Here is a 25124-nt window from a genome sequence, read left to right on the forward strand (position 1 = left end):
CCCAGCATCCCGGGTGATCCCATGTGCCCCTAACAGCACGCAGCTGCTTCTTCAGCCACCTGTCCCGGTCATCAGCTCTGAGGCTCCTGCAGGAAAGCAAATGCTTGGGGCCTTAGAGCCTGTTCTTTCCTCCCAGACTATCCATTGCCTAATCTGTTACTTTACTTAACCAGATATATTATAATTATGTGTATATTTGTTTTCCTCCAGGGCTAGAGAGTGAATTCCTCAAGGGCAGGGACTGTGCCTTTCATCTCCTTATTTGAACTGCTATGTCTGGTATGTACTATGTGGTCAGTAAAGAAAGGAAAGAATAAATGAGGGAAGAAGAGTTTTGGTGACATTTGGTTCTGGTCCCTGTCACCGATTTGGGCCAAGGAGAGGAGAGAGGAGTGAGAGAAGAGCTCGAATCTTCAACGTAATTCCTCAGGCTTTCTCTTCTTCAACTTGTCACTCTTGCCTAGAGTTGACGGGAGAAGGTTCTGTGCCTTGACTTTTGGGTCCTTTTCACTGAAATTTTCACTGCGGTGGAATAAACTGCCCTTCTTTAAGAGGGAGTGAGAAAATTCCAGAAAGAGACCACCCAGAGGGATTTTCAGTTCTGGGAGTTGGGGCTACTTTATATGTCCACCGAAAGTTGGAGAGTTCTGTGGACACTCCTGGAGTTGAGAGGAGTCGGAGAGGTGTCTCTCCTACACATGCCTTTCGTTTTTCACAAAGAAAACAGCTGCCTGAATCCTAGCAAAGCAAGTTGTTTTCAGTGGATGTTAGGCAGCTTTCTGAGTCTTAGTCTTACCTTTAAATTGGGAGAAATGACACTTGCTATCTTGTTTTCAGAACTAGAAATAATGTATGCATAATGTGCCTGGCAGTGTTTGGCATATATAATTGCTGTTCAATCCATACTACTATTACTTTCATATTTAATATTACTACTTTGCATCCTGCAAATTTCGTATGTCTTTTTCTGTTTGGTTAGTTTATATTGAACAGATGACAAAGCCCCTATGACTTCCAATTTGAGTGTCAATAAAGTACAGTAAATTTTACTTGGATTCTTAGAATGCTTAGTGATTCAGATTAATTCTATAGAAAACAAGTATCTCTTTCATTTTCCGTACGTAAAGAAGTTTTGTATTTAAAAACTTTAAATTTAAACCATTTAAACCATTTGTATATAAAATGGGAGCAATTCCTCCCCCCCCCCACTTGCCTGGATACAAAGTACAAAAGAAATAGAGAAAAATACCATGAGACACTAATACCTAACTTTACAACCTAAGATTCTGGTTTCAGAAAATGGCCTGGAAAGGTAATCAGACTAGTCGTAAGTAACCTGGCCTGATTTTATTTATGGGGTTTGACATATCACTCCTATTTGCCAAACACAGGATTTCCTGACAACCAAGACTCAAAACTCTTTCTATGGAATGTGATCATGCCCAGGAAAGCTGTTACCCCATGGAAGTTATATGTCTTTTCAGCATTGACATTTTCGCCTGCCAGCAGTCTGGGATGGAAATGAAACCTACAGTTTCTGACCATCAGACAGCCTCCCGGGCCTCCCCTAGCTTATTGATATTTTCCTACGTAGATCAGTGGATGATATGTTTAAATACAACTTTAAAGACTGTAATAGCATTTGGCAAACAAGGTCTTATTTTCAGTATCATGACTGCTGCTGTACCTAAGAACAGATTCATGGTCATGGAGCCTGTGATGGTTAATCTCGTGTCAACTTGGCTCGGCCATGCAATTCAGATATTTGGTCAAACACAGGTCTGGATGTTGATGTGAGAGTGTTTTTTTTAGATGAGATTAACATTTAAATGGATAAACTTTGAGTAAAGCAGCTGACACTCCATGAGGTGGGTGGGCCTTGTCCAATCAGTTGGAGGCCATAAGAGAGAAAAAGGACACATCCCCCCACCCTCACCCCCCAAAAAGGGGGAATTCTGTCGGCAGATTGCCTTCCAACTGGGGCTGCAACATCAGCGTCCAGCCTGCAAGCTCACCCTGCAGATTTTGAACTTGCCAGCCTCTATAATCACAAGACAATTCCTCAAAATAAATCCTATATAGTCACTTATTTTATGATAAAATCAATCATATATACTTAAGCCAAGCCCTCCTCGAGGGCCCACCAGCCAGCCCTGAGCTGGAGGCCTGGCCACTGCTCTCTTGAGGCCAGTGGCTGCTCCCTTGTGGCACTCTGCCCCTTGAGCTGATGAAAGGGACATCCATCACACTGGCACAGGGCCTTCCTACCTTCACCGCTGAGAACCATGGGAGTGCCAGTCTCTTGGGCTTTCTCACCCAGTGCCTTGGGTCTTAGAAGAACTGAGTCTTGTCTGGCCCAGAAGAGGTATGTGCGATCCATCAGGCTGGTAGGACATCTGTTTCTTTGGGTCTTATCTTGGGAGAGTTTCTGAAGGCAGACCTGATTCATCTCAGAGTCACACTAGAAACGCAGAATCTTTGGGAATCCTAGTATAGGACGCATATAAGACCTAAAAGGAGACTTCCCTGGAGGTCTCCGGAGGGGGGGGGACTTCAGATCCTTTCTTAGAACTAACTGTGGTTCTGGAGTTGCATTCTTACCACTAGCACATTTTGGCTACTGAGGTTTGAAGGCAGAATTGTGCCGACTCTGGAGTCTGTTCTAGTGTTATGCTGCTATCTTAATTCAAAAGTGAGTTACTATCCTGACAACTCTCGGTGTTAGTAAACTGCAGTACCATCCTTGTACTTGAGCAAAGAGACTCTGCAATGGGTCCCTTACTTAGAGAGCCCCATTCTGGCCGTGCTCCTCTGGCCCTGCCATCTGGAGTTCTTCTTCTTTTCTTCCCTTCTTGAACACAAAGTGGGTACTCCAGATCTGGGAATTCCATATCCAAGGTCTCTGTTAATAGCCTGTATAGGTCTACCTCTCAAAGATACATATTATACAAGTCTGAGAGGTGGCTGTGGGGCAAATGCTATGGGTAACGTGGGTTGAATTCATAGGTGTGGGCTAGTGTGAAACAAAACAGGGTTAATGGATCTGGGATTGAAAAGAGAAAGGTCTCAGACCAGGCCAGGGTTAGCTTTCCCTGCATCACTATGTTTTAGAGTGGAATTCTAAGGTGTCTAGAATCCTAATTTTGCACCTTGTTTTCCAGGTAGCTATGAAAGTATTTTTTATTAAGATTGGAAAATAAAACATATTTATTTAACAATTTTTTGCTTTGTTTTTAACTTTTAAATATTTAGACATGGAGTATTCATGTGTACTCTCAGCCATCTATGTCAATCATTACAGCAGTGAAGGAATTTGTGACTCAAATAAGATTCCAACTAGCTGACCACCAAGTCCCCTGCCAACTCGGATTCTACACGTAGTAGTTAGAGGTAGAAGAATGTGGTCAGACTCTCTCTAGAGAGCTCAAGAAAAACAAAGAGGAACAACCTCAAGCCACTAGGGCAAGGATGGTTTGACCCAAGTCCAAGTTTCCTTTGGTTGAAACTTCTATTGGACACTGCTTTTCTTCAAAGCGTATGACCACTAAAGCCTGAGAGACATTTCATACTATGCCAGATGTGGTTTGTAAATGAGGTCTGACAGCTCTCATCAACCTTGCCTGGTTTCCAGCCCAATAATTTATTTGATAAACATGGAAGTATCTTGAGATTTAAATTCACAGACTCCACTGAGGTTTGTTTATCTTTGGGGTACACATATAAAAGAAAACCAGAGTGGGCCATGATATGATATGATATGATATGATATGATATGGGGATATCGTCTAAAGGATAAACAACACCAGGGTTGAGAAAATAAGGGGTTTGTTTCCTGAAAGGAAGTATAGAATATCTGTAGAGAATGTACTAATTATATTTCTAGGACACCCACTTTGGTTTTTTGGACATTCTAGGCAGCTTCTCAAAATTTCCTATTATATAAATTTTCTAGAAAAGAAACAAACAAACAAACTAGATTTTGGAATGAAGCTCTCCTGTATTCAGTGTCCCGAGGTGGAAAGCAGTCAGTGTACTAGGATATCTCAGGCTATGTCTTGCATTAAAGATGTAAACAGGCCTTCCACATCAGGTGATTAGACATGAACAAGATTAAGTGACCTTGAATTCAGATGGGTTATCTACCCTGTTTTTTTTTTTTTTTTTTTTTTTTTACAGATTCTCATATAGAAACATTTGTTAGAATTCTGTATCTCTGAAGTTAAGAAGATTTATCATTGTGAACTAGGATGGACACGGACATTGGGAAGAGACATTGAAAGGGAAAAGCACCAAGATCTGTGAAATAAAACTAACTTTGCAGAAAGGAAGGAGCTAGTATGATAACCAGAATCCAAGATGACAGGAATGATTGTGGCATAGCATGTAGCAAATGCCAGAATTTCCTCAGGATTCAGCCAGTCTGGACTGGTCTCCACTGACTGTGAAGAATGATATAAGAGAGCTATACTTTGGAGTCTCATGACTGGATCCCACCGTAGCACTAGCAAGACTCCGGCAAGAAAGTGCATTACTGCGAAGAGAAGTGTAATCTTGTAAGATCCATCTTCAACAGTGACAGCGTCTGATATTGTGAAAACATGGCAACCGTGGTCCAATCAGACTCTTAGAGTGTGGAAGCAGGACTAGTCCACTTGGGGTAAAGTCACTTCCCAGAGTTCTTGGATAATGGGGGTAAGTAGGCGACTTGCCAGTAAATCTCAGTGGGAGAGATTGGACTCAGTACTACTAGCCCATGTTAGGGGAGATGGTAAATTAAGCAACAACAAACACAACAAAAATCTATGTAATGGTATTTCATGAATGTACAGGCATACCGCATTTGATCGTGCTTTGCTTTGCTGTGCTTTGTAGATATTACATTTTATACAAATTGAAGGTTTGTGGTGACCCTGCATCAAGCAAGTCTATTGGTGCCATTTTCCCCCCAGCATTTGCTCACTTTGTGTCTCTGTGTCACATTTTGGTACTTCTCACAATAGTTGAGACTTTTTCACTATTACGGTATTTGTTACGGTGATCTGTGATCGGCGATTACAGCTCACTGAAAGCTCAGTGGATGGGTAGCATTTTTTAGCAATACAATATTTTTAAATTAAAGTTTGTCCTTTTTTTTTTTACACATAATGCTATTGCACACTTAACAGACAAGAGTGTAGTGTGAACATAACTTTTATATGTACTGGGGAACTGAAAAATTCATTCGACTGGCTTTGATGCAACATCTGCTTTACTGCGGTGGCCTGGAACAGTATCTCCACGGTGTGCCTGCACTTGAACGAACTTCAGGAAGTAGATTGCATCATTTATTCAACAGAGAGCCTCCCAGAGGATCTGGGTCTCCAAGGCCAGCCTAGCTCCATGTGCAAGACCACTAAATTTCTCTCTGATACTTTACTGAATAAGAACACAAACACGCATGCAGTTAATTTGTTATTTCTTTTCAAGCAAGACTGGCTTCCCAAAACGCATTTCTGACTCAGCTTATATTTAACAGAAACCACAACATTTTACCAAAGGCTTTCGTGCAAGAGCTCAATCTTGGAAATACACAGTACTATATAAAAAAATGAGAAAAACATTACTGATAAAAATAAGATGCCATTGTGCATCGAAGAGGAAATAAAGGCCTAATGGCCTACAGCATTTAGCTTATCCTGTACTTATTAACTTAAATAATCTCTCACCAGTCTATCTTCTTCCCGCAAGAGACGCACTACTAGTAAAGTGTCCAAAATTCACTATCCTTTTTACTCATTCTGAATCCATTCTTACAACTCAGTTATTATTAGTGTGTCTAGAAATCTGAGAAGCCAAGGTCCCCAGCGATATTCTGAGCTTCTTTTTTTTTTTTTTTAAGATTTTATTTATTTATTTGACAGAGATAGAGACAGCCAGCGAGAGAGGGAACACAAGCAGGGGGAGTGGGAGAGGAAGAAGCAGGCTCATAGCGGAGGAGCCTGGTATGGGGCTCGATCCCAGAACGCCGGGATCACGCCCTGAGCCGAAGGCAGACGCTTAACCGCTGTGCCACCCAGGCGCCCCTCTGAGCTTATTTCTATGTCTTGGGCTACCTCCACCTGGGATAACTGTGATCCTAAATATAATTGCCTATGAGATAAAAGCTTGGAAAGGTACAAAAGCTTGGAAAGGCCTTGCATTAAGGCCAGAAGATCTGGGGACAGAATTGTGGTCAAGAGATCCAAATTGCTCTTTAGCCTGATTTGAAGAGTAAAGAATTAAGAGGTGGAATTGTAAGGGTGCAAATGTGGCCTCCTCAGAAAGTGACTTTTCTAGTGATTTACTTCTATGACTAAAAACTGAGGAAGAGCTGAAGCGATGCCAATTTTAAATAATAATGGAACAATAAGCCTGTATTCAGCACTTTCTATGTGTTGGGCATTGTGCTTAGTTTATAAATAGACATATACTTAAATATGAAAACGTGTCTATGCATATATGTACCTATCTATTACATACAGGTGTAGTATGTGGTTCATACTGGTAGTCCCAGTATAAGTGGTAAAACCCTCAACCAATAAACAACTCTTGGGCTTTGCCACTTTGCATATGGTCCCAGGAAGAAAAGGTGTTTTTGTCTCCCACACCCCTGCCCCTTATACCTATAAGATAATTTTTCTATCTGATCTTGTATGCAAGGAATGTTAAATGAATTGCTCCTCTTTTGCATAAAATAACACGAGACATAACTGTAGAGTATTTAACATCATGGTTCTAAAATATGGGGAAAATCTGTTTCCTAATCTTATTCTGAGAATGGCTCTCACCTGCTTAAAGTTCTTTTCCAAAACTTTTAGTCCTTTGTTTGCACTTTTCATGATTTTTGCCATACTATATATTAACAGGACCATTATTTCTTTCCTTGAATCAACTCATGTTTAATATTTAAATTCACAAAAGCAAATTTTATATCACTACTATAAAATGAATAGAAGGAAGCCATAAAAAGAAATACACAGAAAATTCTATGACTTACTGCATTCTAGTTAAATATTGCTTCTTAAGAAAGCTGTGGCCTGAAACCTACTCTCTTTATTACAAAAGGCAGGTTGGGGAGTGTCCGTGAGGTGGTGGAAAGCACAGCGCCCCTGAGACTTACCCTTGATGGAATCAGAAAGAGAGAAAGAGAATTGGAAAGGACCTCACTCTGTGACTGATGGTTGTCTCACACCACGTGAGTGTCCCCTTCAAAGTCCTCTCTGCCCCTGTCAAAACCAAGTCCTTTACTTGTTGGGAATCATTAATGTGAGCCTCTTACTTACTAACTAGGAAACTCAGTGATTTAGGCTATAAACTCATCACAAATGACTGCCGCGAGACTTGGCAAGGTACCAATTCCTGCATTAAGTTTTTCAAAGGGCAAACAGGTTTACAGATGAGCCAGTTGGGGCATTTTTCAGGCAATGGGAAAAGAGGAACCTGCCTCTAATGGGCCTTGAAAGGCGGTGAAGCAGAGGCCTGCTCTAAGAGCCCCAGGCCCTCTGTTCTGCCCACGTAAATGCTGCTCCTGGTTGAAGGCCAGGATTCTTGAGTTTTACGTACTAAGAATCCTCCGAGGAGCTTGTTGCAGTGTGAATTCCCAACCTCACCCCCACAGAGTCGGCTTGGGAAGGTCTGGAGTGAGACAGCGAAGATTCTGATGTGGGAGGTAAAGGACGACAACCCAGGAGAAGGGTAAAGAAGGTTCCAATTTGGGAGTTGGTGGCAGAAGGGAGTCAAATGGTGGGGATGGAGCAGGTGCCCTGAGTGTAGGACAAGCGGATGCCTCAAGGGAAGAAACAGCAACTCGAGGCAGAATCCCACACAAATGAGTGGGCTCCCAAAGCTTTCTCCTGCTGGAGTGAGAAGTAAGGCCCCAAAGAACAGTCTCCACGGACTTGCGTACTGATGTAAACTAACCTGTAAGGCTTCTCGAACTCAAAATGTTCAGGACAAAGTAATAGTTGGTATTCTACTGAGCTCTAACGGAAAACACAGGTTGATGTTGGAATAAAAACGTTGTTTAGTGAGAGGGTTACCACATTATGCCGAAGTATTTGTGCTTCCTGAGATCCAGAGAGGTTAAGTAACTTGGCCAAAGTTACCTACCTGCCTCTCTTTATGATTATTTTAGAGAATGTTTTCCTAGTGATTAATTTGTATTTAAGTAGCTGTTTGAGTAACTAGTTCTAGTTTTAATAGAAGAAGCATCACTGGGCAGGGAGAGCAGGCTCAGCTCCGCTTCCCCCCATCTCAGTTATCTGAACTAAGGGGGGGTAGTTCAACAATGCCCTCCAGGGGGTGGCTGCTCAATCACCCTGGAGGGGATGTAAAAGGGTATAGATTGAGGAGATAACTCTTATAAACCAAATGAGCAGACATCCCAGTGCTGTAATGTCCCGGTCAGCAGTAGTGGGTCCAAACTCTGGGCTGGTCTCACCCACATCCGAAGCCAGTTACCACCACGCCTGACCCATAGGAAGAGCCCCCCCCCCCTTCTCTGAGCACTCTGGTGTGCTGTTCTGGTCTGAGTGGCAGATGCTTTGGCCTTCTTGCTCTTCTGGCCAGTTCTGGCCTCTGCTCCTGGCCTGTCCAAAGGCCAGGTCCATGTGCTTTTGTCATTCACTCACTCACATTTCCATTTATCTATGTGCCAGACTAGGTCAGATCGTGGGGGTATCACAGCGAAGCCGATTCCTGCCTGTTGGGAGTTTAAAGCCTAACAGGGAGTATTAAATAAGTAATAACAGTGGCATTGTAGGAGCTGTGAAAGAGTAGGCTCTGAGAACAGACACCAAGGGCACAGGTGGAGACGGAAGGGAGGTTAAGCTGGGATCTGAACTATGAGTAGTAAAAGTTAACCAGACTAGGGGAAGGTGTAGGAGGAGAATGTTCCTTGCAGACAGCAGGCATGGGTAAGGCGTCTGAGGGAATGCATAATATGCAATTTTAGCCGCCGTGATGATTTCTAGCACCGCCAATATGCTGAGAAGTTCCAAGAGCCCGTTCCAGCTCATACGCCTCTCGGCACATTTAAATGTTGAAAGATTCCATAGGAAGCTTTGCTTATACATGACTCTTTCTCTAAAATACGACTAGGACTGGAATACTAGGTGGTTCTATTGTGAGTTGGGTGTGAAGGTTAAGTGGCAAAGACTCTTATCCCATTTTGCCCCAGGCAACCTTATTGAATGGGATTTCACAGCAGGTATGTGTCCCATGACAGGTTTCATTTCCTGGACCATCCATTCTCACCCTTAAACCCTTCCTTCTGTCACAGAATTCGTGACTGATCATAGACTTTGGAGCATGTCTGTTTATGTTCTTTTCTTCCCCTTCTGCTTCATGTATGGTCCCATACGTAGAAGCGGTCAGCCTCCCCCTTGGTTTTCAACCTCTGCTTACTGTTCACCAAGTTTTCATCTTATCTCCTGATCTTGGTATATTCAGACCTTCCTTATTTTAGCAAGTTCTCAGGCTCTTTCCATTTCATTTAGAGATCATGAAACTATCTTTTCCTAATATGTTTTGGCTTTTAGAGAAAACCTAGGTATGGGAGAGGTCTTGTGTCAACCACCCTTGCCTCACTCGAGGCTGTGGATCAGAAATGAACATGTGTTGGGTCAGAACTCCTAATTCTTTCATCATCTTGGCTAGTGGTTCTTCATTTTTAAAGAAAATGGCATTATTATAATGAAAAACTAGTATCATTTGCAATAAATAGATCATCTAAAAATAAATACAGTGAAAGCAAGGCAATGATATTAACGTCAGCTACGTTAAAAACCGTGAGCTACAGTTCTGTTACGCGTCACGAGGGGAGATTTTAGCTGTTAGAGAAGCGAGAGAGATAATTTAGCATGTAAATCCAACCTTCCTCTTGCTGTGATGAGATGTTATTTTGTGCAGCGTTCTTTGTCCTTTGAGACCCCAAACCAGATTCTCACTTGGTCGTGTATTCCACCTTTTGGGAAACACTGGTCTGGGCCATGGCCTCACAGCCGAGCTGCAATTGGATGTGTTTGAAGTAAACTTATGTTTACTTCAGGCTGCCACGTAGTGGGAGTCTAATTAAGATCTCCCTTTGAGGGGCGCCTGGGTGGCGCAGTCATTAAGTGTCTGCCTTTGGCTCAGGGCGTGATCCCGGCATTCTGGGATCGAGCCCCACATCAGGCTCCTCTGCTAGAAGCCTGCTTCTTCCTCTCCCACTCCCCCTGCTTGTGTTCTCTCTCTCTCTGGCTGTCTCTCTGTCAAATAAATAAATAAATAAAATCTTAAAAAAAAAAAAGATCTCCCTTTGAGAAAAATACGGAACATTTAGAAAAATGTTTTATAGTTTTATAAATAGATCATCTAAAAATAAGTACAGGGAAAGCAAAGCAATGTTATGAATGTCAACTATAGAAGGAGAGTCGACACAGAGTGTTACATTAGTTTCAGGTGCACAACACAGTGACGTGACAATTCTACATTACGTTATGGTCACCGTGGTAAGTGCAGTCACCATCTGTCACCATACAACATCATCACCATACTCTTCTCTAGATTTCCTATGATGTGCTTTTCATCTCTGTGACTTATTTATTTTATAACTGGAATTTGGTACCTCTCAATCCCCTTCACCTATTTTGCCCATCCCCCTACCCTCTGCCCTCTGGCAACCACCAGTTTGTTCTCTGTATTTATGAGTCTGTTTCTGTTTAAAATATGGAACATTTTGAACAAAATATGCAGAACAAAAAGCAGCCCTTCAGCAGATGGAGAGTAGAACAGGCATGTGTGTTTGATTGCCAGAGAGAGACCTGGTTTAGTACCCCCTTTTACTTGCAGCTGTGTCTCAGTTTGGATGATAAATTATATATTCACCCTAATTAAGTAGCTTAAATATCACACTCACGTAATGAATCTTGGGCTTCAGAATACATTACTTCTTTATTCGGCTCAAAAGCTGACGGCAAAGAAAAGAAAGTCTAAACCAGGTTGGGGCCTCAAATATGCTTTATAGTTTTTCCAATTGCTTTATAGTTATTAGCAATTTCTGGCCCTTTTCCACCTTCCTTTCCTTAAGTTGTTCTTTCCACATCTTTGTATAATTTCCAATTTTGTATACCATTCAATGTTTCAGACTTTCAATCAAAATATTTACATTCTGGTAGAAGGCAAAACGTCATAAAAACACAAAGCCTGATAGGTTGGCTTGAACCTTACATCATTAATTTTTTCCCTCTCACTTACTTATTTTACACTGGTTAAAGATTAACTAAAGACCAAAAGGAGAGGAAACCCAAACATATTGAAAATGCCACTTCCTTTTCTTCTTTCCACAAATTTCTGAGCTGCCCAAACACCAAAGAAAGTATTGTACACTTTTTAAATACTTGAATGGAAGTTTCCATTCCGCAGGAGTTCTTTCCCTCAAATCTGCTAGAATACACTGTTATATGTTAAAGCACTCTGCTAGGTTAAAGGAGATTGAAGACATGGTGTCTCCTTTCGAGAAGTTCTCAGTCTGAAGAGTGATAGTTACATATATAAGCAGCACGAGCAATGTGATAAGGCTATTGGAGAAGCATCCTGTCAGTCTTTCTGATATCTTCCTGGCAAAATCATCTTTTTAGTGTCGCAATACTTCATCCTGGACTATGGCTGTGAAGCCTGCTCGCTGTTCTCCCTCTTTCTAACCTTTTGGAACAAGATTTAAAAATAAACAGAAAATATTAAAAAATTAATTTCTCTGACTCTGAGCTATATTCTTTGACTTTCTCTCCAGAAAGTCAAAGGCAAGTGGTATTTGATGGAGCCCCAATCTGAATCCTTCCCCCAGGGGCTTATCTCTGTGAAGTTGCTTGAAACAGTGCAGGTGAAACCAGGCAGGAAGTAACTGTCCCAGGATGACCCACACTAAGTGAACTCATATTGTAAGCTTGGAGATGGCCTCAGAGAGTCAAAGAAGCCAACTGAGAATGTCCTAATGATGTCATTATTCCTCCCTTCTTCATTGGTCCTTTCCAACGTTCGGCAGCTACATTATTTTTTTTTCCCCAATATTTTTTTAAAATTTAAATTCAATGAATTAACATATAGTATATTATTAGTTTCAAAGGTAGAGGTCAGTGATTCATCAGTCTTATTTAACAGCCAGTGCTCATTACATCACGTGCCCTCCTTAATGCCCATCACCCAGTTACCCCATCCCCCCACCCACCTCCCCTCCAGCAACCTGCAGTGTGTTTTCTGTGGCTAAGAGTCTCTTATGGTTTGTCTCCTTCTCTGATTTCATCTTGTTTTAATTTTCCCTCCCTTCCCCTATGCTCCTCTGTTTTGTTTCTTAAATTCCACATATGAGTGAGATCATATGATAATTGTCTTTCTCAGATTGACTTATTTCGCTTAGCATAATACCCTCTAGTTCCATTCATGTTATTGCAAATGGCAAGATTTCATTTTTTTGGATGGCTCAGTAATATTCCATTTTATATACATACCACATCTTCTTTATCCATTCGTCTGTCGATGGACATGTGTCCATTGTTTGGCTATTGTGGACACTGCAAGCAGCTATGTTATTAAACCTTGGATTATGAAAAAATTAGTTCCCTCGTCCTTCCACTGGATCACTGAATAAATCTGTGTTTCATTAGACCACTCAGAACCATGTGTTTATGCTATCCTCCCCCTTCCCTTCCAGAGCACTGTTCTTACCAAGTATTGGCTTTTGTGTTCACTGTAATTTTTCATAAAGACACAATCCATGTGTAGTATCCCTCCCCACAAGGAAACCATTTCAAGTTCCATTCATACCAACTGAAAACAAAGAGTGATCACAGAAAGAGGCCCAGGATGTGCAGATGAGATTCTAAATGACTGGGAATATCCTTGAAGAGAATATAGTGTTTACAATAAATCTGTCTGGCCTTAAACACATTAGTAACCTTGGAAATGGACTTGGACAAAAAGACAGCAGGAAGGCCTCGGTTTCTTATTTGAGTACTGGAATTCAGGTTCTGAGACTTCACAGGGACACTGTCGGTAGGAGGGGAGAAGGAAGAGTGGTGCTAAAGGAGAAGTCCAAGTCTCTCACCTTGGGGCATTGTTCTGAACATGAAAACTGAAAGCGGAACATCACTGGCTACTTAGGATGAAGGTTGCAAAAATAAACACCAGCGGACATCTTATTTTCTCTCTCTTCCGGACTTGACCCCAATGGCATGGTCCAATGGGCTTAGTTAGCGGGAGCAAAAGATACTTGTTTTTAATAATTCTGCTGCATATTGAAGGTCCAGAATGTAGGCCTAACATCACGTTACTCGAAGGAAACTGAGAAACAGAATTATAGAATCTGAAAGGCAGAAGGACTTTAAAGATTGTCAGTGTTTCTCAGTGTGTGTGTGTGTGTGTGTGTGTGCACGTACGTGTGTGTGCATGTATGTGCATGCGTGTCCAAGTGTGTAGGGATCTCCTGTATCACAATCGGCAGGCTGCCAGGAAAGGAAAAAAATTCCTGCGTCTTGCCACAGAACAACCGAATCAGAATCTGGGGGGAACTACAAGTCAGAAAACTTACAGTTGAAAGATTGCATTTATTTACTCATTTATTTATTTAGAGAGCGTGAGGGGGGAGGGGCAAAGGGAGAGGGAGAGAGAATCTCAAACCGACTCCACACTCAGGGCGGAGCCTGATGGAGGGGTGGGGATGGGGATCGATCTCATGACCCTGAGATCATGTCTGAGCCCAAATCAAGAGTCAGAGGCTTAACGGACTGAGCCACACAGGCATTCCTAGAAAATCTACATTTTCAATAAGCCGCCCAGCTAATTCTTACATACGTTAAACTTTGAGACTCGCTGGCCTAACCCACCCTTCATTTACTGATGAGGAAACTGGGTCACTCCTCCAACAAGGCGAGGGGTTGGCCAAGTACAGGTGAGAGCAGAATACTCCCGACCCCAGTCCAATACATTTTCTTTATGATTTGATGAGGAAATGGGAGCTTTCCTGTAGCAATGACTACATCCTGTTGGCAAAGCGTCCGGTGTTGCAGGCGCTTCCATTTTATCAGCAAGGTGCTACAGGGTGCACATTCTTTCCAGAGGCTTTAACCTGCAAGACCAGTTGCTCCCATCCCCCCGGGAAATATCCTGGTGACTCAAGATGAGACACCCTCCGGTTGAGTCTCTTCACGCAGCCAGGGTCATGTTAGGCTCCTCTCTGTTCCATGGTAACCACGAGGCGCGGCTGCTCTTCCAGATTCCCCCGTGCGATAGCAAAGATGTTTTTCCCGGGGCTTTCATGGGCCTGTACTTGAGCCTTTTGTCCAGGCTGGCAGCTCCTTGAAGCCTCCTGTGTGTTTTCTCATAGAACCGGTTTGGTGCAGAAGCAGCGGTCTGCTCCTACACAGATTGAATGCATTTTCCTACCCCATCTTCCTATTTATTCAGTTTCTCATTTATTTTTATACTATATGCTGGCCGTCTTAGTAAACTTTATTTTGGACAAAGAATTCTATTGTCACAAATCAGGTTTTTGTAAAATGTTGTTTTAAAGAGTTAAAACGGACTCCTGCATTTGGGGGTTTTCTGGGTGGGTTGCTGGGTCATTGCTACGGAGTGAATTGTGTCCTCCGCCAAATGCCTATATGGAAGCTTTACCCTCCAATCTGACTATATTCGGAGATGGGGCTTTTAGAGGTAATTGAGGTCATACTGGAGGAGTCCTAATCTGATAGGACTGGTGGCCTTATAAGAACAGGAGGATTCCCCACCCCTTCCACACAGCACACCCAGGGCAGGCAACATGAACACCCAGCCAGAAGGGGGGCTGTCGGCCAGGCAGGAAGAGACACTGGCCGTGATGGTGCTCTGATATCAGACTTCCCGGCCTCCAGAGCCGGAGGAATACATTTCTGTCGTGTAAGCCACCCGGTCTGTCGTGCTGTGTTATGGCAGTGCCAGCAGACTAAAAGAGTCGTGAAGGGAAGGCCCGGTTTCAGGAAGCGCATGAGCACAAGGTAGTCTGGCCCAGACAGACCCCTCCTGGGACACGTATTTCCAGTCTCCGATTCTCTCTTTGCTTGGTGTGTTTGCCCTCTCTTTGAATAAGTTTCCGTTTGGCTTGTTGGCTTCTAGCTTCTGTCAGATAGCTGTAGGGCAGAAGGACCATGACCCTCCCCCGGGGGTGGTCAGCAAAGACACACCGTCGTGAGTCCTGCCTTAGTATATTCTTTTTTTTTTTTTTTTTTGAGCCTTCTTAACAAATTTTTTAAGTGTAGCAAAAAATACTGTTGACTATAAGCACAGTGTGGTACAACAGGTCTCTAGAACTTACTTGTCTTGCATAACTAAAACCTCATACCTTATTATACTGTTAAGGCAGTATGGAACCTCTTGGGTCTGTACACTCTCTTGCATTATGTCATGACTATTGTCCTTAAACCTCTACTAGTTACTAAGCCAATGAGCTTAATTTAAGGTGACTCTTACTTCAGATAAATTATTACTTTTCTTCCAACCTCTGCACCAGCGGAAAGCAGACATTCTCTATGACTGGTAGGCCTGCTGGACCAGGCCTTAGAAATGAGGACGGGGATCCTTATTTCTGGGACATAGACCTGACATAACTTAAACTGGCATTGAAGAAAGAGAATCTGTCTTAAGAAACGAGGGCGCTGGTGAGTACATAGGTTTCTGTGGAGAAAAGAGGAGGAAATCTGGTTTGTGAGGGTAGGAAGTGGCCCACTGCCAGGCTCCGGGTAGGCTTTCAGGAATTACTGACATGCCACAAAACCACAGGCTCGGAGATGGCATTCTCATAAGCGAGGAGGTTGAGCATAAGGTCACCAAAGGCAGAGGAAAATATTTATTTTACTATTTAGAGTTGTTTTCCTTTCTTTAAACAAAGTCTCCCTCAATTCCAAACCAGGAGATTTCTTCTGGCCACTTCTGATTTCTGTGGATTTATTAGTGATTTTCTCAGGAAGCTGCGACATCACACAAAGTCTCCTAATCATTTTGCCAGGTAATGATGGTCACCTCTGCAATGCCCTAGTTGACCGATTAGCGGGTCACTCAGGGTTCTGTCATTACCTTCTCTGTGAAGAATAGTAATTTGTTAATGTAGCCTCTCCTGGATTATAGCTGTCAGTTCCTTCTGGAAATTATAGACCTAACCATTGCCTTTCTGGGGAAATGTAATTTAAATACACTGCTCAAAGATCAAATATATCATTGATGTGTATGAGCCAATGGCTTCAACAGAGATCCAAACCCTCATTGCTGAGCTGTGTAGTGTTGATAATAGAATTGTAAGTGGGACCCTAAATAAAGAATGTGCTCATTATTATAATAGTCATGAGAATCACAACCATCAAATCACAGCAACTGGAAAATACCTTAGAGTTCATAGAATGAACGCCATTAATTTTATACATTAAATATGTAAGGACCAGAGACAGTAGAAGACTGGTCCAGGCCTCCTGGGTCTTTAAGAGCTTCTGAATTAGAGCAATAGTCCACACAGGTTTTGTCTGCTTGATACCGTTACTCATGTGAGATGCACTTATTGCCTACACACCTGTCTTCAAATGCGCAGTTCTGAGGGGGTAGCAGCATGGGATGCAGAGGGGGAGGATGGCCTCCTCTTGCCAAGCGGAAATAGCTGATGTCGTTCATACGAAGCCCTCACGTCTGATTGTACAAACACCCAGTGCTACTGAGAAAATGAGACAAGATCTTCTATGGATGGAATATCTGGGGGGAGGAGGCAGGCTCTGCGGTTTGCCTAGTCCACAAGTGTCAGAAGTACTACTCTCTAAAAGGGGATCCCTCTTATATTGTTGGTGGGAATGCAAGTTGGTACAGCCACTCTGGAAAACAGTGTGGAGGTCCCTTAAAAAGTTAAAAATTGTGTTACCCTATGACCCAGCCATTGCACTACTGGGTATTTACACCAAAGATACAGACATGGTGAAGAGAAGGGCCATATGCACCCCAATGTTCATAGCAGCATTGTCCACAATAGCTAAATTGTGGAAGGAGCCGAGGTGCCCTTCAACAGATGATTGGATTAAGAAGATGTGGTCCATATAGACAATGGAATATTACTCAGCCATCAAAAAGAACGATTTCTCAACATTTGCTGCAACATGGACGGGACTGGAGGAGATAATGCTAAGCGAAATAAGTCAAGCAGAGAAAGACAATTATCATATGGTTTCACTCATTTATGGAACATAAGAAGTAGGAAGATCGGTAGGAGAAGAAAGGGAAGAAGAAAGGGGGGGTAAACAGAAGGGGGAATGAACCATGAGAGACTATGGACTCTGGGAAACAAACTGAGAGCTTCAGAGGGGAGGGGGTGGGGGAATGGGATAGGCCGGTGATGGATATTAAGAGGGCACGTACTGCATGGTGCACTGGGTGTTATACGCAAGTAATGAATCGTGGAATTTTACATCAAAAACTAGGGATGTACTGTATGGTGACTAACATAACATAATAAAAAATTATTAAAAAATAAATAAAATAAAATAAAATAATTGAAAAAAAAAAAAGAAGTACTACGCTCTAAGAACAGTTTGGTCCACAATCTTGAACTCATTCCCCAAAACCCAGGAAACAAATCACATTTAGTTTGACCATGGCTTTTCCACTATGGCTATACGTTCACATTGCCAGGGGAACCGTTAAAATCCTCAATGCCCAGACAGTGCCTCAGAGCAATGAATTCAGGATTTCTGGGCTGGGGTCCAGGCACTGGTAGTTTTTAGTACTCCCCAGGTGACTCTCATGTGCAGCCAGGACCAAGAACGATCGAGTTAGGTATAAAATCAGGCAAAAAAAGATGAATCATAAAATGTTCTTCCTACGAAGGAAATAAAGCAGTGTTTCAGTTAACTGCGTTTAGCAAATTATCCCCAATTTTGCTGGCACTGTCTTTGGTCTGTGGGATTCATTTTTCTTTCAAAATTTAAATAAGTCAATGTTTAAACCCTACTCTTCAATTACTAACGTGCGTTACTTTCCCTCCCTGTGTCCTCTGTCTCAAGATGGAACCTGCTCTAAGTGACTTTCCAGTCAACAATAACTGTCATTTATGAAGTCCCTGATGTTTGTCCAGCCCTGACTTAGGCATCTTGTCCACCTAATTTATTCCTCAAACAGAGCTGTGTATTAAATATCATCATCCTCATTTTGTGTAAGGGAGAACTTGATTTCCGGAAGTTGGGTCGCCTGCCTAGCCCACCCAGCCGAAAGTGACAGCAGACCGGGACCCCTGTTCCGGGATCCCCATCCCGGGGATAGCAGCCCATCCTGGAAAAGTCCCGGACTGATGATTAGCGAATGCGTGCCCTTGTCCTGGATCTGCCACTAACACATGGTCTCAGACAAGTCCTACACTCAACCGGACTTGAATTTCATCATCTTAGGAAAAAATGAAAAAGAGAACATGACAAAGAGCCAGTCACAGAAGACTATACTCTGTGTTCTATAAAATTTCATTTATATGAAATTTCTAGAAAAGGCAAAAGTATGCAGACAGAGAGTAGCGTGCTGGTTGCCAGAGGTTGGGTAGGGGACTGTCTGGGAAGGAGGCACCAGGGAACCTTCTGGGGCCACGAGGGTGTTCTCAGCTGGATGTGGTGATGGCTGCGTAACTGCAGCTATTTACTGAAAGTCATCTCACTAGACGTTTGCAGCAGGAGAACTTCATGGTGTGTGACTTACATCTCAAGACAGCTGTAAAAGTGGTACCGAGGCCTGTTCGGCAAGATGACTACTGGAACGATTCTATAAATACTATTTGTGGCAGTTCCACGACAGGAAACCCTCATCGCTGCATCTTTATCAACATTTTGGCCTATTTTTTTAAGTTTTTATTTAAACACCAGTTAGTTAACACAGTTTCAGGTGTACAAGAGTGATTCGACATGTCCATACATCACCCGGTGCTCCTCATCACAACGCCCTCCTTAATCCCCATCACCCATCTCACCATCCCCCACCACCTCCCCTCTGGTGACCATCCGTTCGTGCTCTACAGTTAAGAGTCTATTTCTTTGGCCTGCTCTTTTAATGCACACATTTTAAGTTGGTAATTCTTGACAAACACATACATCTACGGAACTGTCACTGCAATCAAGATATAGAACATTTCCATGGCCCCAAAGTTCCCTTGTGTCCTTCCCAGTCAACCCCCTTCCCACCGCCTCTGGCCCCAGGCACGGAGAACTGCTTTCTGTCGTTATAGATTAGATTTGTCGTCATGAGAGTTCCATAAAAACAGAATCAGACAGTATGTACTCTTTTGTGTCTGGCTTCTTTCACTAAGCCTTTGTTTCCCAGGTTCATGTAGGTTGTTGCATTTATCAGTAATTGGTTCTTTTTATTGCTGAGTAGTATTACGTTGAGTGGATGTATTGCAATTTGCTATTGGCTATTATGAATAAAGCCATTATAAACATTTGCGTACAAATATTTTGTGGACTCATATTTTCATTTCTCTGGGGCAAACGCTTATACCTAGGAGTGGATTTGTTGGATACCAAGGCAACTATGTATTTAATTGCTACGAAAATACCTGTTTTCTAGAGTGGCTGTCTCATCTTGATTTCTCCCAGCAGTGCATGAGATCTTCAGTTGTTTCACAACCTCCCCGACCCTTAAGTATTGTTTTATTACTCTTATTTTTTATATTATTGACTTTGATTTGAACCCAAGTTGGCATTGTTCTATAATTTATATCAACAGTTTTTTTTTTCAATGAAATTTGTTATTACAAAATTTCGAGTTTTTCTTGGGGCACCTGGGTGGCTCAGTCAGTTAAGTGTATACCTTCTGCTTGGGTCATGATCTAAGGGTCATGGGATCGAGCCCCACATTGGGCTCCCTGCTCAGCGGGGAGTCTGCTTCTCCTTCTGCCTCTGTCTTCCACACCCCACTGTCTTGTGCTTTCTCTCTTGCTCACTCCCTCTCAAATAAATAAATAAATAAAACCTTTATAAAAAATTTTTTTTTGAGTTTTTCTCAACAGTAGGAAATATGACCCTATTTTCCAGAAGCTCAGTGTGCAAATTAAGTCTTACTCGTTGTCATCAGAGTTATTTAAAAGTTTAAATAAATACTGTAGTTTAGCAATGTTCTTTTATAAAAATTTTAATTGTAGGCACTAACATGAAAGTGGCACCAGCTGTCATGTTAAGCCAGAAATAAAAAGGTTTTGTTTTGTTTTGCTTTTTGTTTGTTTTTTAGGAATAAAAGTTCAATTGAGCAGAACGTGGATATCCTCATACAGCAGAGTAGGAACCAATTAGTCAATTGACATGGGACTGGTTTTTGGAGGTTTGGCCCCATTATCTGTGCACTCGTGCTGCCGAAGGCACGTCATGATGTCCTTTGAATTGGGAAAGAGACACATCAAAGGACAAGGGACACGTGTCTCTTAATTCTCGTGCCCAGGCTTCTTTCTTTATTTTTGACGTGTTCACCTAGACCTTGGTGGCTAATCAATTTTAGGAAATACGAAATATGTTAAAACTAGCTTAATTTTTTTCTACCTTGAAAAATAATGAGATGACAATAGGAAGAGTGTTCTGAAGTGGAATCTGATAAGGTCTTCCTCCACAGTCTTTAAAAAAATCTCTTCTCATAAATTCTTCTAAGGTTTTACAATGGAGGCAATCTCATTCCCAAGGGGGTGAAAATTGGTTCTTGGTAGGGGGCGGGGGGGATGGTGAAAGAATTTTACTCTTTTTAGGTGTAAAGCACATATATACATAACCGTACATAATCAGATATGATAGTATATCTGTGGTATTAAATTTCACGAGGGAGAGGATAATTATGATAAATGTCCAAAAGGCTCTATAGGTCTGTGATAATGAACAAAAGGCTTAGAAATGCTGGAATAGAGAGAGGACAAGAAAGGACAGGTAAAGAGTTTCAGGGACTGATGAAGTCAAATGTCTTCTAATGACCACGTGTATTTGGCCTGGGATCTATCCCTCAGAACCTCCCTCTCTCAAGATACTGCTTGGCCTGAAGTCATCAGCTTTGAAAGAGGAAGGAAGAAACCTAAGATGTGTTAAGAAATACTTGTAAATTGAAAATTTTCATTCTTTATCTCATTTTCTTTTAAAATGATGCAAGAAAAATGTTGACATCTCTATTTTTTAATAGATGAGGACATGATGGTTCAGTGAGATGGACAGTTTCAAGTCCTACAAAGAATACATGGCAGAGTTGAGATAAAATTCTGAGTTTGTTTGATTTCAAAGCCCAGAATTTCCTCTGCCTAATACGATGGCTATGGCTTGCTGGTTGGTGGGAACTATCCTGAATTGCCTGAAAATGGATTCAAGTGCCTGAGTCAGGAGTGATGGGTTCTTAGAGTTGGGATTCCAGGGATGACTAATAGGTGGGGTGGGATTGTCACTGAGGTGTGTCAGGAGTTCTGTGCGGGTGTGGGTGGGGGAGGTGACATGCTAGGGAGGGGACAGTCCTCAGGGAACCTCCAAAGGACTGGAGCTAGCAGGAACCCAAGAGGGTTGGCTAGAGCAGAACCAATCTCAGGATTGCAGATGACCCATTAGTCACACCCTTACATTCCATTCCTTATTGGTCGGTGAGGGAGACGCATTCTGATCCAGACCGAAAGCTCAAGAACCATATGAGTTTTGGCAAGTTGCCTATTCTCTCTGCCTCACAGCAAAAAGTAGACCCTTTGTTCTCTGTGTTCTCCCATACCCCGCTCCCGTAACACAAGCATTAAGGAATAATCCCTGATTTCAAAATTAGAGCAATGGCCTTATAACCACAATGAGCATGTAGACAACATTTCTGCTTTTCCTTTTGTGCCCCCTAATTAGTATACACTTTTCGTATAAAATCTCCTACACATATTTAGAGTGAAACCCTTAATCTCTTTGGTGCTACCCGATATTGTATATCTGCTTTATTTTATATTTCTGCTTTTCCTTTCCTTTTCCTGTGACAGGCTGCCATTTTAACTATGATTAATTCTATCCTTTGGGAACAGCACCTTAACCTTTAACTCTTCTTGGGAGGACAAAAACCACATGTCCCCGTCACCCACCTCCCTTATACTTCACCCCAACATCTGGGCAAAATAAAAATTAAGTGCAAGAAAGCCTGCTTGATTCCCTTGGTAGCGAAGAAGAGAGGCTAATAAACTCAGAGGCAGAAGATGGAGGTTTTAGCACTGTGTTCATTTCCTTTTCTTTAAAACAGACATAATGCATGATGATTGCCTCATTCTGCTGTGACAAATGAACATATGTACAAAATAAAAGAAATCTTAGGAGACTTTCCTATCACCCACAAGCCACGAGAAGCTACGATTGTTGTTATTTTATTATTAACCAAATTAATAGGCCTACCATCTGTCCTGAAGAACAAATACCAAGCATTTCACAAAAGGTTGTGGGTCATCTTACTCTGTGCTAGCCTGGAAATAAATCAGACTTGAAAAACAGGAAATAAATATTCTCGGCCTCATGGAATACAGCAGAGGCACCATAGTTATTCTGGATTCTCAAGGAAGACCTGAGGTATGAGGTCCGCTTGAGCTGCATCTAGAAAAACAAAGAGAAAACGAAGACCCTCTTGGAAGGTGCTCTGCCGTTGCTCGTTCTTTCCTCCGCTTTGTACTGCAGCCGTCTGCGGCCAGTCCCTGGGGAGGCAGAGCGCAGGGGCTGCTGGGTCAGCGCTTCGGGCCAGGTGTCCAGGTGGTTCCCGGCGCGGAAGCGCAGCGCACTAAGCCGGCCGCGCTCTGCAGACCTCCGGCTGGGAGCCTGGGAGTGGGGGAAAGCTCTAGCTGGAAGCCGAAAGCCTCGGTGTGACGTTAGTGAGGAATTTAAATCGCTAATCTTGGTTTATTTATTTTAAAAAGGTTTTAAAATTGGGGCACCTGGGTGGCTCGGTCGTTAAGCGTCTGCCTTAGGCTCAGGGCGTGATCTCAGGGTCCTGGGATCGAGCCCCTCATCGGGCTCCCTGCTCCGTGGGAAGCCTGCTTCTCCCTCTCCCACTCCCCCTGCTTGTGTTCCCTCGCTCGCTGTCTCTCTCTCTCTCTCTATCAAATAAATAAATCTTTTTAAAAAAGGGTTTTAAAATTGAAGTAACATTCATGCATTGTAATATCTATACTTTTTAAAGTGTACAGTTCAGGGGCGCCTGGGTGGCTCAGCCGATTGCGTGTGGGGCCCTTGATTTCTGCTCAGGTCATGATCTCAGGGTCCAGGATTGAGCTGTGCGTTGTCAGGAGAGTCGGCTTGAGATTCTCTCTCTCCCTCTGCCCCTCCCACCTCCCCTGCGCTCTCTGTCTCTGTCCCTCTAAAATAAATACATCTTAAAAAAAATAAAGTGTACAATTCACACTGGTTTTTAGTATATTTACAAGTTGTGCTATCAATGCTTTCTAATTCCAAAACCTTTCTTTTTTTTTTTTTAAGATTTTATTTATTTATTTGACAGAGAGAGACAGCCAGCGAGAGAGGGAACACAAGCAGGGGGAGTGGGAGAGGAAGAAGCAGGCTCTTAGCAGAGGAGCCTGACGTGGGGCTCGATCCGAGAACGCTGGGATCACGCCCTGAGCCGAAGGCAGACGCTTAACGACTGCGCCACCCAGGTGCACCTAATTCCAAAACCTTTTAATCACTCCAAAAAAGTCCCCAAATACTCATACCCATTTGCAGTAACTTCCCTTTTCTCCTTCTTCTCAGACCTGGGCAACCACTGATCTGCTTTCTGCCTTGATGGACTTGCCTGTAGTGGACATTTCATAGAAATGGAATCAGGTATGTGGTTTTTGTGTTTGGCTTCTTTCACTTTGCATAATGCTCTCAAGGTTCCCTTGTGTTGCAACATGTATCAATATTTCATTCCTTTTTGCCGCCAGTAATACTCCACTGTCGTTCTTTAGTTATCCATTTAGTCATCTATTATTGTCACTCATCTTTCACTGAAAACCCATCCTGAAGCAGCCTTGTCCTGGGCTCTCTGGACACCTGGCTTCAGATTTGTTATAAGAATAAATGGAGGCCTGCATTTATTACTTAGTATGTACAAGTAATTATGAGACCTTCATCTCCCCTCAGTTAAAAACAAAGCCAAGTTTAGGTTCATGGATTATTTATGAATTTTTATATTTTGAGAAATCTTTGTCCATCTAGGTAAAAGAGCTGCATATGCCACCAGCCTGTTCGGAAGCATGCTTTTCTGTATTCGGTAGGGATTTTTCTTGTTGTAATCATTTTTTAAAATGGCATTAAAAATTCATCTGCTGTTTATGATCTGCAAAGATGAAAAAGGAGAAAGGCAGACTTTATGACCCACACTGTTGCTTCGAGGCCCGGGTTAGTTAGCTATTTGAGCAGGGAGCACAATGTGATTTTGTACATTTCTTAACACAACTGTACAAATGTGCGCAGGAAAATTCTTAAAAACATTAGCCTCTCTACATGGTATTGGCATTGCCAATTATTGTTGGCTTTTTGTTCGGAATCTGGATAGCACAGAGCATGAAACAGAGCCTGAGAACCCTGGGCTCTTGTTTAGATCCTGCTTTGAGGGGCCTCTGGGAAGCTGGGTAAGCGGAGGGAGGTAGGCTTGCTTCAGAAGCCTGAGTACTATATGGGCAGGTGCACAGGGCTCCGTGCTCCCAAGGGCCCAGGCTTGGTGTAATGCTTCGCTGTAGCTGTCTGGAAATTCTTAATAATTTTCAGATAAGAGGCCTTGTGAATGATGGAGCTGGTCTGGGAGGAAATGAACATTGTTAAGTGTTAAGCTACTCTGAACTGACCACTTAATCTAACCCCACAGCCCAGGTTGTTTTAAAAAGTAATGTTAATGTTCCTTTATTTTAGAACAGGAAAATTAGACTTGTCTCTAAGGTCACTCCTAGGTCTAAAATTCTCTAGTTGAGGTCCTGGGAAATGTCCTAGTGAAGGCAGTGAGGTTATACAACTTATCTCTTCTTTTTCAAGATGCATCTTAATTGTTATGTTTCCCTGGCAATCATCTTGGATCCAGTATAATTTTGTACCCTTCCATCTGTAAACCCCCATCCCCCCTCGGTGTTGCAGGAACATTTT

At 42.5% G+C, this 25124-nt stretch overlaps 1 protein-coding gene and 1 long non-coding RNA gene across 22 annotated transcripts in view; one reads left to right on the plus strand and one right to left on the minus strand.

Annotated features, from left to right (window-relative positions):
- The window catches only part of PHLDB2 (pleckstrin homology like domain family B member 2), a 209545-nt gene that overhangs the window by 128324 nt on the left and 56097 nt on the right, over positions 1 to 25124 (minus strand). The window lies entirely within an intron of this gene.
- The window catches only part of LOC113251200 (uncharacterized), a 67962-nt gene continuing 60802 nt past the window's right edge, over positions 17965 to 25124 (plus strand). Inside the window, exons 1-2 of the long non-coding RNA XR_006408909.3 lie at positions 17965 to 22645; positions 23754 to 23828. This is a non-coding gene — a long non-coding RNA (uncharacterized LOC113251200). The remainder of the gene's footprint in view (positions 22646 to 23753; positions 23829 to 25124) is intronic.

Source organism: Ursus arctos, unplaced genomic scaffold (assembly GCF_023065955.2).
Source record: "Ursus arctos isolate Adak ecotype North America unplaced genomic scaffold, UrsArc2.0 scaffold_4, whole genome shotgun sequence".
Lineage (NCBI taxonomy): Eukaryota > Metazoa > Chordata > Mammalia > Carnivora > Ursidae > Ursus > Ursus arctos.